This window comes from Alexandromys fortis, unplaced genomic scaffold, assembly GCF_014885135.2.
Source record: "Alexandromys fortis isolate MF-2015 unplaced genomic scaffold, M_Fortis_MF-2015_v1.1 scaffold_3, whole genome shotgun sequence".
NCBI lineage: Eukaryota > Metazoa > Chordata > Mammalia > Rodentia > Cricetidae > Alexandromys > Alexandromys fortis.
Genome location: NW_026067909.1, coordinates 10,485,372 through 10,491,105, shown reverse-complemented (window position 1 = coordinate 10,491,105; position 5,734 = coordinate 10,485,372). Strand labels below are relative to the sequence as shown.

Here is a 5,734-nt window from a genome sequence, read left to right as displayed (position 1 = left end):
CTGTGCTTAGCGGTGTGACCTGAGGACACCCTGGGGTGTCTAAACCTACCTTCCTTGCCCTGGATACCTTCAGGCTTGCTGAAAAGGAGTTGTAAAGCATCTTAGGGGTCTTTGTCTATGTCTTGCCATCTCTTACTGCCACTGTGAGTTTAGAAAAAAAGGAAGCAGTGAAAGGTTCCTCTCTCTCAGTCACACGGGTCATTTCATGTCTGTAACAGCTCGTGTGGTCCAAGGCTGAGTCATCCATCAGCAGCAGAGGCCACATTCCATCAATGCAGGACATCAATGCAGTAGGGCTTAGAATCAGAACGGTTGTATAGATGCATGCCATCAAGATGATAAAGCCAATGTCCATGCTCATAATTTCTCATGCCCCCTTCCTTCTCCTCTAGTTCAGGGGCTCTACCAACTCAGCTACATCCAAGCCCCCAGACTTCTATATTTCTTACTATGGGAACTAAGGACCCTGGACTGCTGTAAGAAATTACTGAAAACTGAATAGGTTCAATTAGGAGAAATGTGTTTTCTCAGAAAATGGGAAGCCAGACGTCTAAATTGAAGGTCTTAGCTGAGAGCGGCCTCCTCTCTAGAGATTGAGAGAGAACCAATGATTCATCTGGTGGATGCTGGCATTCTTAGTGTCTTAGTTACTTTTCCATCACAGTGGGAAGACATCGTGACTAAGGCAACTTATTAAAGAAAGGGTTTATTGGGCGCTTACAGTTTCAGAGACTGAGAGTCCATGACCATCACGGCAGGAAACATGGCAACAGGCAGTAGTTGAGAGCTTACGCCCTGAGACAACATGAGGAAGAGAGAGGACTAACTGGGAATGATAAGGACTTTTGAAACCTCAAAGCTTACCTCCAGTGATACATCTCCTCCAACAAGGCCATCCCTCCTAATCCTTCCCAAACAATTCCACCAACGGGGGATTAAGCATTCAAATATATGAGCCATTTTCCTTCAGACCACACAGACTGGTGGCTGTAGCCTTCTCACCTGTCTTCCTCCCTCCCTGGTCACATCCCCTCTGCCTTTGTGGGACTCGGTCTCTCTATTTTATAAGGATATTATGGGATTTACGATTGACCCAGATATTCCACGTAAGCTCATTTCTCTTTTGGTTTTGTTATTTTTTGTTTTGAGTTTATTGGGGAGGTTAATTTAAATTTAATTTTATTCTGTGTGTATGGATGTTGCGCCTGCATATATGTCTGTGCACCGTGTGTGTGTGTGTGTGTGTGTGTGCGTGTGTGTATAGTACCTGTGGAAGTCAGAAAAGAGTGTTGGATCCCTTGAAACTGGAGTTATAGGCGGTTGTAACCAGCCATGGAGTGCTGGGAATTGAACATACACCTTTTACAAGAGCAGCAAGTGCTCTTAGCCACTGAGCCATCTCTTCAGGCCCCAGTTTCTTATTTTTATAGGAAAGGATCTCAGTCTGTGGTCAAGACTAGTCTTGGACTCAAAAAATCTGCCTGTCTCCATCTTCAAAGTCCTGGGACTATAGGCACAAGACAGCATCCTAGATACCATCTAGGCTCGTTTCTAAATTCTTTACCTGGTTGTGTCTGTAAATTCTTTCAAAATAAGCTAAGGCCAGCCTTGTGCGCCATCCGTGATCTTCCCAGACTCCAGGGATTTGGGATGGCATGCATTTCGGAGAACCACAGTCCTTTATTCTCAGCCTCACACATGCCTCGTGTGCAGATCACATCCACCCAACCCACCCCACGTCCATTCCAGACACACGGAAGCATCCCTCTGCCTCTCTACGCTCACTTCTGTGTTAGTATTAGTTATTCTTCTCCTCGATTGACAAAACACCTGACAAAAGCAATTTCAGGAGGGAGGAAGGGAGGGATTTCGACTCCCAGTTTGAAGGTACTGTCCATCCTACTGTAGGAGGCACAGAAGCAGAAATGTTTGCAATTAGAAAGCAGACGAAGATGTGTGCTGGTTTTCCATTTGTTTTCTTCTTTTTCCTCAGATCAGGATCCAAGCTCGTGAATACTGGCACCCACATTCAGAGGAGGTCTTCACACCTCAGTTAAGCCTCGCTGGAATTTTCTTCACAGACACCTCCAGCCGTGTGCCTCTTAGGTGATTTTTAACCCCACTAAAGTGAGAAACAAGACTGCCCATCACAACCACCCACTCCAACATCGTCACCAGTTGTAGTGGGCACAAATCTGTACAGAGCACTGTTAGCTCCAGAACCCTAGTTGTCACCATCTAAGCCACCCAGAACAGGTTCTCTGGGCAGGATCTACCTTCGACTAATGATGCCAGTGCTCTACAGCATAGGGTCCCATGGGCAGAAGATGACACGCCAGTGCCCTATGGCATAGGGTGGCATGGGAAGAAGATGGCATTTGCAGGCATTCTCATTCGCAAAGAGGAGATGATAGAAGAAATCAAAGAGAAACCTATCTCCAGCAGGTCTGAGAATCTGCCAAGAAAATGTCATTAGGGACTGAGGCTTTGGGTAAAATCTCTACAGTTTGGTACACTATCCTGTAGACCACAAAGGTCCCATTGGCCTCCAGGCCACCCCCAGGCCTCCTTCCTCTCTCCAAAAGGACAGGACCCTGCAGTGCGGGAGTCTTGCCATCCCATTCCTTACCTGGAGAGCACAGATGCCCTGCTTTCTTTTCCTTTGTCTTAGTTGCCTTCCTATTGCTGCAGTAAAAATGCCAAGATGAAGGTAACTTGTAGAAGAGGGTTTTTTTTTTTTTTTGAGAATTATGGTTTCAAAGGGATAAGAGTCCATCATGGTGGGGAGGCTTGGCAGTTGCAGCAGGAAGCTGAGCGCTCACATCAGAAGCAGAAAGAACAACGGGAAACAACACAAGTCTTGAAACTCTCCAAACTTGACTTTAGTGGAACACATTCTTCCAATGAGGCCATACCTTCTAAGCCTCCCTGTACTAGGTGGTTTTGTGGGTCAACTTGGCACAAGCTAAACTCATCAAAGGAAAGAGCTTCAGTTGAGGAAATGCCTCCATGAGTTCCAGCTGTAAGGCATTTTCTCATTTAGTGACAAATTGGGGAGGGCCCAGCCCATGGTGGGTGGTGCCATCCCTGGGCTGCTGGTCCTGGGTTCTATAAGAAGGTAGACTGAGCAAGCCATGGGAAGCAAACCATGAAGCAGCTCCCCTCTATGGCCTCTGCATCAGCTTCTGTCTCCAGGATCTTGCCCTGTTTGAGTTCCTGTCCTGATGTCTTTCAGTGATGAACAGCAATGCTGAAGTGTAAGCCAAATAAACCCTTTCCTCCCACAACTTGCTTTTGGTCATGGTGTTTCACCACAGCAAAATAAACCCTAACTAATAGAGTCCCTAAACAGCACACTAACAGAGGATCAAGTGTTCAAACAGGTGAATGGTGGAGAGGGGGCATTCTCACTAAACCATAGCACGCTCCATCCCTCCAGCCGTGAATTGCCTTCCCACACGTGCCACGGGAACTCACATCACGATGAAGCAAGAGAAGCATCCTTGGACCACTCCCCAGTGCCTCATCTCTGTTCCAGGCTTCTGCTTAGAAGGCGGAGCATCCATTTATTGCATGCCCAGTGGGACAATTCAGCAGTTCCTGGGGCTGTCTCTGCAGAATACACTTCTTTAACAAGAGTTATCCTCATGCAGTGGGTTTTGCAGTCTTGATGGCTTAGTGATTCCTTCCTCAATTGTTTCTTCCACCTCTTTCAAGAAGAAAGAGGAAACAAGTCACACCTTTAGAATTCTCCTTGGAAATATCCTCAGCTAAATATCTACATTAAGCACTTAAAAAAAATCAGCTTTTTTTTTTTTTTTTTTTTACCTGCTTGGCACCAGATCCACCTGCATATAACACAATTGCCTGCCCTCTGGTTTTTAATAATGTCGTTATTTCTTCCTCAGCCTTCTTTGGCAGAGTCCTTAACACCCACACATTCACCAACAGGCCATTCTAGGTTTTGTGGCCTTCTCTGTGACATATCTCAATGTGTTTCCTAATTACCTAAATCCAGGACTGTGTCATGTTTAAGTACTGCCTCACCCGCCACCTATTTTAAGTGTTTCGATGCCGTCCCAGCAGCCTCCACTCTCAGACACCGACGTTGGCATTTGTTTTCCATGCCATGTTTAACATGTTTAACAAGTGACCGCAGCACAATAGTTTGCACTTATGACATTTTCTCCTAAATTCTAGCAACAGAGGTCTGAAATTGAAGGTTAGCAGGGCTCCTTCCCCTAGAGAGCTCAGAGTCATTACATTTCTGGCCTCTTGTGATGCCATGTAGTTGACATTTCCTAACATGTGGCTAAGTGCCTGAAGTTTGCCTCCTCGGTCACACAGTGCTCCCTCCCACATGTTGTCTGTTGGTCTGTCTGCCCATCTGTCTGTCTGTACTCAGACAAACCAAGGAACTCTCCGCAACTTAAGATGATTAATTTTGTCTGCAAAGACTCTTTTTTTTTCTTTTTCGGTCCTAAATTGTTTATTGGGTATGAACTGTACAAACATTACGTGTATTAGCAGTAACGGTGGAGCTGCAGAGTGTTGCGCCTTCTCCAGGCTGCACAGCGAGAGCCACCAATAGTGTGGTGGAACTTGCGGCACTTTCCAAGGCCACGGCTCTTGCGGCCTGCAGATGTCAGCCCACGCATCTCTTTGTGCGTGTGGACCGGTTTGGTGATCCATTGGGTGTCAGGGTTTCTTCTGATAGCTTTATGGAATGAATCGATGAGGATAACCTCAAAAAATTTGTATGTGGAATCTTCGCCAACCCAGTAATAATTTAGGACTCTCAGAGCCCCACAGTGGCGTCCAGCTGTCTCCTCAGCAACAGACTGAAGGCTTCTGGCAAACTTTAGCTGGTTCACACCATGATGGACAGGCTTGCCATAGGTCGCACGGGATGGGCGTTTGCGGCCACCGTGGCTGACCTTGCTTGGCCTTGTAGCCCAGCCTCCGCGCTTTTGTCTGGCCAGGTGGGGCGGGGAGCCCGGTGCAGCACGGACAGCTGGCGGTACTGCCAGCAGTGGACCCTCAGCAGGAAGCGCATCACATCTGACTGCTTCTTCCAGCTCCTGGATGTACTTGTAGGTGCCCATCTTGGCTCACATAATGGCTGCCGTCAGAGGAAAGTGCAAAGACTCTTCCTCACAATAATGTGTCATTCATTCTTATGCCAGATGAGATGACAATCACAAATCACACAAATTAGGATGTAGGCGACTTATAATGATGGACCAGAGTAGAGAAAACTCACTATAGCTCAGCAGAGGTGCTGTCTGTCCACTGGGTACATCAGCACCACATCCCATGATTCCTTACTTATGTGGTTCCCGTGACTTGTGCCATGAGGCAGGCTTTCTCAAGGACACAGGACATGATGGGAGGAAGCTGTAGCATTCTGTAGTTCACAGGCATGGTTGCCGACTCACCCTGTGGCTCACACACATGCTCATCAACCTGTCTGCCCATTCTTGTGGTGCATACATGTGGTTTCTAACTTGACTCACGGTCATCAGCCTGCTCACTTACACACGGTAGCTCACACACATAGCATCCTTCCCCAGGGTCACTAACCCACCCACTCATTCACCCTGTAGCTCATACACATATTCACAATGCTATTAACTCCTCTCTGCCACTGTGGGTCAGTAGCTAGAGGTTTGTTTGTCTAGCTCCTCTGACCCCTGGCCAAGAGTGTGTGTCTAGATCTAGAGCCTTGTCTTTC

At 47.1% G+C, this 5,734-nt stretch overlaps 1 pseudogene; it reads right to left on the bottom strand.

Moving 5' to 3' along the window:
- Positions 1–4,523: 4,523 nt before the first annotated feature.
- On the bottom strand, positions 4,524–5,373 carry LOC126498694 (60S ribosomal protein L15-like; annotated as a pseudogene).
- Positions 5,374–5,734: the final 361 nt, after the last annotated feature.